We start from the raw sequence: 10,994 nt of genomic DNA, 5'->3' as shown, positions 1-10,994 counted from the left end.
ATATAGGGTATGTAGGTTAGTTTAGTCTTAAGAGTAGGATAAAAGGTCAGCACAATATCGAGGGCTGAAGGGCTTGTACTGGGCTGTCCTATTCTATGTTCTAAATAGCGAGGGTTATGAAGGCAGGAAGAGGTTTCGGAAAGCTGAAGAGGATGGGGTCTGAATGAAGAGACACAAAGAGGAGGCGTTGCTAAGGTTGTAAGAGGTAACAGAGACAGAGGGTTGTGGGGACTGGTGGTGGTTTCACAGGGAGGGAGGAGCATCGAGTCACAAGAGGTTACAGAAATGTGGAAAGCTGTAGGGCCTACAGGGGTTTCATGGAGCTAGGGACGTTGGGAGGGATGGATCAGTTTGGTAAGGATGTTGGTAGATTGGGGTGTTTTACACAGACAGGAATGTTTCAGGTGAATGGAGCTGAGTACAGAGATAAAGTGGGTTGTACTGATTGGAAAACCAAACAGACGTGACTGAAGATGTTTATAGATACAGGAAGGCTGAGGTTCTGCAGGTTATTTAGATATGGAGGGTGTGGAATCATACAGATTTTCCATGTGATAAAGACAGCAATTTTGGTTGGAGACAGTTTCACAGATTAGGGAGCATTAGTAACCTCCTCCAGTTTGGTCAAAGTGGGAAGGGTTGTGGGGAAGGGTGATGTTTACACATGTAAGAGCTGGAGAAGATTATGGGAATGAGTAGATGGATGGAGACACTGGAGGAGCTTACATTGACAGGGTGGGTGCTGGCAATGAAAATATATCACAGACAGAGGGTCTTGTAGGAACTGGATTGGAAGAGTCACAGGCATTGGAATGACTTCTGCAGATTGGGAGTATTACAGGGACTGAGAAGATTGTAGGGTCTCCACAGATTGAGCATGTCTTTAAGAATAGAAGAGTTTATGTAGATACGGAAATCTTAAACCCAATGCATGCAGTCTTCATTTCAAGACCAGAACCTTATTATCCCACATCAGCCAACGATCCCTAACCCTGCCAGCGTTTCCCTTTATCCCAATGGAGCATACTGGCCCTGGATTCTTGAGATCACACTTTGAAAAGTCTCCCATTTGCCAGTTGTTCCTTTTCCTTCAAACAGACTCACCCAATCGATTAGAATCATAATATGGAGGTGCCGGTGTCGGACTGGGGGTGGACAAAGTTAAAAATCACCCGACACTCAGTTCCAGTCCAACCGGTTTATTTGAAAGCACTAGCTGTCAGAGCACTGCTTCTTCATCAGGTGGTTGTGGAGCACAATCCTAAGGTACAGGATGGCATGTCATGGAATATAATATCAAACAAATTTAGTTTAAGCCTTTCATCTTTACAGTGATGACCAGCGCTTCCAAAGCGAGTTGGATTATAACTGGGCGTTGTGCAATTTTAAATTCACGGCATTGACGCTAGCCAGGTCCTGCAGAATGGCCCCAAACCTGGCCCTGTTTCAGTTTTCCTCTTCAATTTGTGGACCTGCTGATCTTTTTCCATAAGTATATTAAAACGAAGACAGTTATGGGCACTGGACCCAAAGTGCTCTCTGAATGACACTTCACTCTCTTGCCCGACCACGTTTTCTGAGGGGAGGTCCAGTGTTGCACCTGCCTGAGTAGAGTAGGGCCCTCTGCATATTTATTTAGGAACATTCCTTGGACACATTTGAAAAATTGCCCTCCATCCAGGTCTTCTTATACTCTAGGTGGCCCAGTCAGTACAGGGAATATTAAAACCTCCAGCCTGCACTCCTCTATTATTCCTATAGTTATCTGCAATCTCTCTACACAGCTGCTCCTCTGATATCTGTTGGGTCTACAACAGTCTACAATACAGTCCCAACAAAGTGACCACCCCACTTCTTCTTTCTAACTTCTAACCATGAGGAATTTTAAATGAATATATGTTTTAAAAATTGGAATTAACAATCCATAAATAAGTATTGATAAAAATCCAAACACTTGACCTTCAGAGAAAGACAACAGTTCACTCTCATGTGGTCTGCACGACATACCCACAGCAAAGTGTTTGTCTCTCAATTACCCTGTGAAATGAGCGAGCCAGCTGCTTAGCTCAAGGGCAGCAAGGGATGGGCAATAAAGGCTGGTCAGCCAGAGACACCCACATCCCATACCTGATTTTTAAAAAAAATCCATTCAGATTGGTCCCAGCTCAGTTCCAGTGGAACAATGTCCTGGCCAATCACGTAGGTAGATTTATGGACAGAGCTTTAACCTGACAGAGAGGATGCAGGGACAGGCTTCAGGTGAAAGGAGCTTTCCAAATCCAGAGAGAAAACGTGAAGCATCAGAGCAGCACGGGGAATGTGACCGAAGACAACAGAAAGGAACAGGATGGGACAAAGTTTAACTAAAACTGTAGATCAGCAAATCCATTTGTGACAGGAAATTGTGGGAACGAATAAATTATCTTTTTTTATTAATGGACAAAGTCTCTGCAACAAGGTAGATGGATTTGTGACACAGAGATAAAAGGGATTTAGACACCAGGGAGATGTGGTTACAGGGCGAACAAAAGGTGGAACATAAATATTCAATGGTTCACAACCTTGTGCAAACTCAGGCAAAATGGGCAACGCTAACAATGATGGGTAAGAAAGGCATTACAGAGAAACCATTTGGCATCAGATCATGGAGTAGAGTCAGTATGAATGTAAATTCTGGCTACTACTTGCCAAAGACACAAGCAGCAGAACAGTTTTATGCACCGAACAGCATTTCATGGCTCATCACTGCAATAAATAGGAATTCATTGGAATTTTTAATAAAGGCATGGTGAACATTTAGTGAAACGTCAATATTCACAAAGTCTGGGACAATCACACTGACAACTGTGATATTGGAAGAGGAGTTCAGAAAATTTTTTTCAGTGTTTCTTAGAATAACACATTGTGCAACTGGCGAGGGACGTAACTGTCTCAGAGCGACTGTTGTGTGATAAAACTTAGTGAATGAGTAATGTCACCTGGAGAGATCCTCTGGGAAATTGTGATAAAGTTCAGTTTAAAGAACTATAAAGTTTTAAAGTGAAACACAGAAAGGACAAGCTACAACTAGAAACAAAAATAGCCAATTACATGAGCTTGATGGAGAACTGACCAAGATAAACAGGCTGAACAGACTGAAATATGTGCCTGTAAATGAACAGTGGAAAACATTTGAAGGAGCTGTGTAAAATACTCAACAAAAGGACATTCCACTGAAACAGACAAAAACTCAGCAAGAAATCCCCACCGGTCCCTCACTCAGGACAAAATGGATCATATTAGATTATTAGGCTGAGAAGATCACCGGGCTTCCTGAAGTAGGGCTAATGCCCGAAACGTCGATTCTCCTGTTCCCTAGATGCTGCCTGACCTGCTGCGCTTTTCCAGCAACACATTTCCATCACCTGAGAAGATCACCACAAAGTACTTAAAATCCTGAAGTAAGAGAGAGTTTTAGAGTAAGTTTTAAAGGGATTGCAATGGGTCTGCTAGCAGGAGGAGGGCAATGGGAAGGGAAATCGTTGTCAAGGTTTATTGACACAATACGAACATGGAGACGTGAAGGTGCTGGAGGTGGTGAGAGTGTTACAGAGAGGGGCCAGGGCCTGAATGGTGTTACAAAGCCAGTATGAATTGCTGCAGTTGGAGGGGTTTGCAGAGGTAGGGAGAGACATATGTATTTTTATTGATTCATTCATGGGATGTGGGTGTCACTGCCTAGACCAGCATTCTTTGACCCCATGCTAATTACCCAGAGATTGCTGGGGCCCTGGTGGATGTATTTAATACTTTGCTGGCCACAGGTGAAATGCTGAATGACTGGAGGATCACTAATGTGGTTCCTTTGTTCAAGAAGGGCAGCAGGGGTAGGCCAGGTAATTACAGAGCAGATAGTCTGACAGCAGGGGGAGGGAAATTATTGGAAACAATTGTGAGGATAAACCGACACTTAAAGGTAAGGATCAATTCGGTTTAGTCATCACGGATTTGGCAGAGGAAGATACTGTCTGAGGAATTCAGTTCAGTTTTTTTGAAATGGTGCTTAAGCATATTGATGAAGGATGTGCAGATGATGTGGTTTACATGGACTTGACGAAGTCCTTAAACAAGATCCAACATGGAAGGCTGGTCCAAAAGGACTGGATGACAAGGCAAGTTGGCAAATTGGATGCAAAATTGGTGGATAGAATACTTTCACCAGCGGGTGTACCACAGGGATCTGTGCAGGAACCAGAGAACATTAATAACTCGGATGTGAAAGCAGAAGGTATCGTTAGTCGGTTTGCGGATGACATGAAAGGTGAGGGTGTAGTCCACAGTGAGGGGGATGGTCTCAGGCTACAGTCTGATGTCGATTGGATGATAATCTAAGCAAAGTTTAGGTCTGATCGAAGTGAGGTAACACTCTGTGGGAGGTACAATAAGCGAAAGACAGACATAATGAATGGTAGGACCTTGCGGAGTACTGAGGAATACAGGAACCTTGGTGGACAAGTCCATAGATCCCTGAAGGTGTCAGCACAGGGAGACAGGGTGGGAAAGGCACCTCAACTGAGAGCGGGAGAGGGACCCATATCCTGGTGGGGTGAATTGCGAGAGATGCTTGAGAGGATATAACCTAGTCTGGCAGGGTTTTGGACCTTAAATAAACATAGGCCAGAAAGAAGATTGAGGCTGGTACATGAGTTAAAGACAGCAATTTCAGCAGACAAGGCAGGCAAGAACATAGCAAGGAATGGAGGAAAACTGATGATGAAACTGCATTTATTTCAATGCAAGGGGCCTGACAGCTAAGGAAGATTAACTCAAGGCATGGATTGGAACATGGGACTGGGATATTATAGTTATTACAGAAACACAGCTGAGGGGGGGGGGGCAGGGCTGGCAGTTCATTGTTTCAAGGTAGAGATGCTACAGGAAGGGGAGGCAAGAGAGGACGTGTGGTGGTGGGTAATGATTGCATGAATCATTACATCAGTACCTAGAGAGGATATTCCTGTGGGATCACCCAGTGAAGCTATGTTAGTGGAACTGAGAAATAAGAATGGGTCATCATCTTGATACGATCAACTGCTGACCCCGAATAATCTGTGGCAGACTGAGGAACAAATATGTCGGGACATCTTAAATATCAACCATAATAATAAGGCTGTTATGGTACGGATTTTGAACTTTCCAAACCTCGACTGGGACTGCCAGTGTTCAGGGTTTGTAAGGGAGAAAATTGGTAATTTTATTCCAGAAAACTCCCAATCAATATGTAAATGGCCTGAAAAGAGAAAGGGGCAAAACCTGACCTCCACTTGGGAATTAAGGTAGGGAAAGGGACTGAGGTGTTAGTGGGAAAGCATTTTGCCAAAGTGACCACAATTGTAGTAGTTTGAAAATAGCTTTGGAAAAGGACAGGCCTGGTCCACAGGTTCAAGTTATAAAATGGGGCCTGACCAATCTTGATCGTATTAGCCAGGAACTTTCAAAATGTGATTGGGGAAGGGAATTATTTACAGGAAAAGGGTAGTTTGGCAAGTGAGAATATTTTAAAAGTGAGATAAACTGATCGATCACCACCAGCATGTTCCTGTTTGTGTGCAGGTCAGCGCTGACAACATTCGGAAACACTGGCTGTCTATTGAGGGTCTGGTCAAGGAAAAGGGGGCACATGTCAGGTATAGTCAGCTGCATCAAGGGAATCCCTGAGGGTATACAGGGGCTGTAGGAATACACTTTGAGTAGAAAACAGGAATGGAGAAAGGCTAAATGAAATAGCCTCAGCAGAGAAGGAAAGGGGAATCCAAAAGTGATTGTATCAGTATATTAAGAGTGCACAAGTAACTCAGGACACATAGTGTCCATTAAAGATCAATGAGGCCATCGATCTGTGGAACTGCAGGATATTTGCTAAGATCCAAAACAATTTTTTCACTCCAGAACTTACTGTGGAGAAAGACTGGGGAGCTCAGGGAACAAGAGTAATACATTAGACCACAATTGGAGTTCTCTGCAAATCCAGTCTCTCTGCTACAGGAAGGATGTTGTGAAACTTGAAAGGGCTCAGAAAAGATTAACAAGATATTGCCCGGGTTGTTGCTGAATAAGCTGGGGTTACTGTCACTGGAGAATCGGAGACTGAGGGATGTCCTTACAGAGGTTTATATGAACATGAGCGGTATGGATTGGGTAAGCATTCAAGGTCTTTTCCCAGAAGTTGGGGAGTCCAAAACTAGAGGGCATAGGTTTAAGGTTAGAGGTGAATGGTTTACAGAGGGACTGAAGGGACAGCTTCTTTACACACATGGTGATGTGTGTATGGAATGAGCTGAGAGAGAAAGTAATGGAGACTGATACAATTACAACATTAAAAAGGTGTCTGGATGGGCATCTGAATAGTTATGGTGTAGACATATATGGGCCAAATGCTGGAAAAGGGAATGGGATTTATTTAGATCTTCTGGTAAGCCTGGACGAGTTGAGGACCGAAGGGTCTGTTTCTATGCTGTATATCTCTATGACTTGAAAAGAGTGCATGTTATAAAAGAGGTGGTGCTGGGGGTTTTAAAACTCGAAGCTATGGCAAGTCCCAGAACCTGATTAAGTGTACCACAGGACACTGTGGGATGTTAGGGAAGAAATTGTGGAGCCCCTAGCAAAGGTATGTGTACTACTGACAGCCATGTGTGATGGGCTGGCAGGCTGGAGGGTGGCATCATGGACAATGAAGGAGGTTTTCTGAGATTACAAAGGGATCTTGATGAAGTGAGTGAATGGGCTGAAAAAGTAGAGATGAAATTCAATCTGAATAAATACGAGATAATGCATTTTGTAAAACAAACAAGGGTAGAGCTTATACAATTAATGTTAAGGATTCAGTTAGTGTTTTAGAGCAGAGGGACCTCTGGGTTCAGCTACATAAATCTTGAAGCTGGCAATCACAGGATGGATAAGACAGTGCTTGGCATGCCTGACTATTGCTCAGTCCATTGAGTATAGGATTTGGGACGTCATGTTGAGATTGCGCAGACATTTGTGAGGAGAAAGTGAGGTCTGCAGATGCTGGAGATCAGAGCTGAAAATGTGTTGCTGGAACAGCGCAGCAGGTCAGGCAGCATCCAGGGAACAGGAGAATCGATGTTTCGGGCATAAGCCCTTCTTCAGGAATGAGGAAAGAGACATTTGTGAGGCCTGTTCTGCAATACTCTGTCCAGTTCTGGTCACCCAGTTAACAGGGAGGATATTATTAAGCTGCAGGGTGTTCAGAAGAGATTTACCAGGATATTGCTGGGTATGGAAAGCTTGAGTTCTGAAAAATGGCTGGGTCGGCTGAGTCTTTTTTCACTGGAGCCTGGAGGTTGAGACATGATGCTATAAAGGTTTATGAAAAAAAATGAGATATATAGGTCGATTTCATGGTAGTTGCCTTTTCCCCAGGATGGGGGAGTCTCAAGAGGCGGGGTCACATTTTTAAGGTTAGAGGAGAGAGATGTTCAAAAAAAGATATGGGGCAATTTATTACACAGAGGGTGGTTTGAGTGTGGAATGAACTTCCTGAGAAAGGGGTTGATGTGGGTACAATTACAACATTTAAAAGATATTTGGATAAACAGGTGAATAGGGAAGGGTTGGAGTGATATGGACCATCTTCAGACAGCTGGGAAGAGTTTAGTTTTAGATTATAGTGGGTATCAACTGAAGGGTCAGTTTCCATGCTGTATGGCTCTATGACAAGAATATGGTTTTATTCCATTATTGAAGAAAGGATCAGGGCTGGGTCCGCTGATGTGCATCATCTACATAAACGATTTGGTTCAAAATATAGGAGTGATTGTGCGAACGTTTGTTGATGATCAAATGAATGGTGTAGTGGGCAGTAAATACGGTTATCAAAGGGGATCGTGACCAACTGGGCCAGTGGACCAAGGAATGAAAGATGGAGTTTAATTCAGCCGTTGGATTTTGTTAAGACAAACCATGGACGACTAATACAGTTAATGGAAGGGCTCTGGGCAGTATTGTCCAACAGAGAGAGAGCAAGAGGTGCAGTTACATTGTTCCTTGGAAGTGGCATACCAGGTGGACAGGGTGGGGAAAGCGACATTTGGCACATTTGCCAACATTGGCCAGCACTTTGTTACATACATTAGGTATATTTGTAACATTGTCCTAAATATTTCCCTTGGGCAGAGGAGGCCACGGGGTGACCTTATAAAGTTTTACAAAACCATGCGGGGCCTAAGAATGGTGAATATCCAAGGGTAGGTGATTCCAAAACTAGAGGGTATAAACGGGAGGTGAGAGACCAAGGATTTAAAGAGGGAGCTGAGGGGGAACATTATCTCCACAGGATGGTGCATAGATGGAACAGACTGCCTCAGGCACATGGGAGAAACAAGAACAATTACAACATGGAAAAGACATTTGGGCAGGTACATGGAGGGGAGAAGGTTTGAAGAGCTAAGGGCCAAACGCAGGCAAATGAGACTCGTTCAGTTTAGGTAACATGGGCAGCATTGAGGAGTTGGACCACAGGTTCTGTTTCCATGCTGTATCACTCTGTATCCAGTTAAAGAGGATTACAGTACCGAAATAAGGCATGGTGTAGACACTGAAGCAATTTACAGCGATAGGGATGGTAATCTGGAGTGCAGTACATCTCAAATATGTGGAGGGACTAATCGGGAATGGAGTAGGTTACAGGGACAACTACTGTTATAGGAGTTAAAGATGACTGAAGACACTGGTGCACAAGCCATGCCATAGGTACAGTGTTGCAGAGTAGTGAGTCTTAGTACAGTGTTGGAGAGAGAACACAGAACAGAAAGATCCCAGGCAGCATTCCCAAGCTCTCGTCGGAGGCCTGCTTTAACCTCTGTTGTCCTGATGGTCACGAAGACAGCGCAGGCCTGGATTGATAACTCTGAACTCTCGATGCTGTCGCAGTGCAACATAGGTTAAAGTAGATGTGGTGATTGAGTCTGGGGTGTGCCTATACTGTGCTCCCCTCCAGCACTGTATCTATATCATGTCTTGTTAGCCGATTCTTGGAGCCCACTCATTGCTCCCTGCTCTGTGCACTGTGAGTGATCTTACCACACTGCAGGATTTATTGAAGGCTCAAGAACCCCCTTCCCTTTGTCTCTCTGGCTGACCAACCATCTTCAATGGGGTGTTGGATGAGACGTCCGGCAGTTGGGAAATCTATTCGGTCAAGAACTTCCTGAGTACCTAGAGGAGACAGAGAGATAGACAGAATTGGAAATTAGACTGATGCAGCGAGAGTTACACATGGAGAATGGAAATAAGCCCCACAGAGATCTGGAAAATTCCAAACTCCATCCCTGGCCTAGCTGTTGTGTATCTTGAGAGTGGAGAATTCTGTTGGCTCAGGAACTGGAGTAACTGCAAGAGCGGGAGGCAGCAATTAGACCCACACAGTGAGGGATACCACACAGAAGGAGACTGAGTGATATCACCAGAGTTCTGGAAGACTTCAGGATCACACAGTCATGTTAGAAGAATGGGTTTAGCTTCACGTATCAGTGGTCAGGGATGAGCAACCAGTGAGCAGGTGAAGTGATGGCCTTGTAACATTATTGTTAGGGCATTTATCCAAAACCTCAGCTAATGTTCAGGGGAGGCAGGTTTGAATCCCATCATAAGATATGGTGGAATTTAAAACCAATAATTTTAAAAATAGCAATTAACAATCCATAAACAAATATGAAACCATTGCTGATGTACAAAAATCCCAATCCCTTAGATTAGATTCCATACAGTGTGGAAACAGGCCTTTCGGCCCAATCAGTCCATGCCAACACGCCGAAGAGTAACCCACTCAGACCCATCTCCCTCAGCCTAATACACCTAACATGATGAGCAAATTAGCATGGCCAATTCGCCTGACCTGCGCGTCTTTGGACTGTGGGAGGAAACCGGAGCATCCGGAAGCAATTCACGCAAACACGGGGAGAATATGCAAACTCCACACAGTCACCCGCGGCTGGAATCGAACCTGGAACCCTGGTGCTGTGAGGCAGGAGTGCTAATCACTGAGCCCACTTGCCGTTTCGACAACGAGATCTGATCATGCTCACGTGGTCTTCATGACATACCCACAGCAAAGTGTTTGCATTTCAATTGCCCTCTGAAATGGCCGAGCAAGCTACTCAGCTCGTGGGCAGCTAGGGATGGGCAAGAAAGGCTGGTCAGCCAGAGACACCCACATCCCCTACCTGTTTTTTAAAAAAATAATCCATTAGGATGGTCCCACTGGAACTGTGCTGGGACCAGTGTCCTGGCCAATCATGTCAGTTGGTTTAAGGACAGGGCTTTAAACTGACAGAGAGGATGCAGGGACAGGGTCCAGGTGAAAGGAGCTTTCCAAATCCAAAGAGAAAAGGTGGAGCATCGGAACAGCATGGGAATGTGACTGAAGACAAGCAAGAAGGAACAGAATGGGACAGCGATTAACTAAAACTGTACATCAGGGAATAGGTTTGTGACAGGAAATTGTGGGAAAGAGTAAATTATGGGTTTTCTTTGAATGGACGAAGTCTGATCAATAAGACAGATGGATTTCTGACACAGAGATAGAAGAAATTTAGACACCAGAGAGATGTGGTTACAGGGTGAACAAAAGATGGACATAAATATTCAATGGTTCACAACCTTGCAGAAACTCAGGCAAAATGGGCAACGCTAACAATGATGGGTAACAAAGGCATTACAGAGAAAGCATTTGGCATCAGATCATGAAGTAGAGTCAGTCTGAATGTAAATTCTGGCTACTACTTGCCAAGGACACAAGCAACAGAACAGTTTTAACCACTGAACAGCATTCCATTGCTCATCACTGCATTAAACAGGAACTCATTGGAATGTTTTGACAAACACATGGTGACAATTTTGGAAAACTTCAATATTTGTATAATCTGGGACAATCACACGGTCAACAGTGATATTTGAAGAGGAGTTCGGAGAATGTTTTTTTCAGTGTTTCT

At 44.1% G+C, this 10,994-nt stretch overlaps 1 long non-coding RNA gene across 1 annotated transcript in view; it reads right to left on the bottom strand.

Annotated features, from left to right (window-relative positions):
• Nucleotides 1-2,170: 2,170 nt before the first annotated feature.
• Nucleotides 2,171-10,994, bottom strand: part of LOC148135030 (uncharacterized) — a 37,335-nt gene continuing 28,511 nt past the window's right edge. Inside the window, exon 4 of the long non-coding RNA XR_015755456.1 lies at nucleotides 2,171-9,219. This is a non-coding gene — a long non-coding RNA (uncharacterized LOC148135030). The remainder of the gene's footprint in view (nucleotides 9,220-10,994) is intronic.

Source organism: Chiloscyllium plagiosum, unplaced genomic scaffold, assembly GCF_037043375.1.
Source record: "Chiloscyllium plagiosum isolate Xiang-an unplaced genomic scaffold, Cpla_swu_hap1 HiC_scaffold_51, whole genome shotgun sequence".
Classification (NCBI taxonomy): Eukaryota; Metazoa; Chordata; class Chondrichthyes; order Orectolobiformes; family Hemiscylliidae; genus Chiloscyllium; species Chiloscyllium plagiosum.
This window is presented reverse-complemented; position numbering and strand designations above follow the sequence as displayed.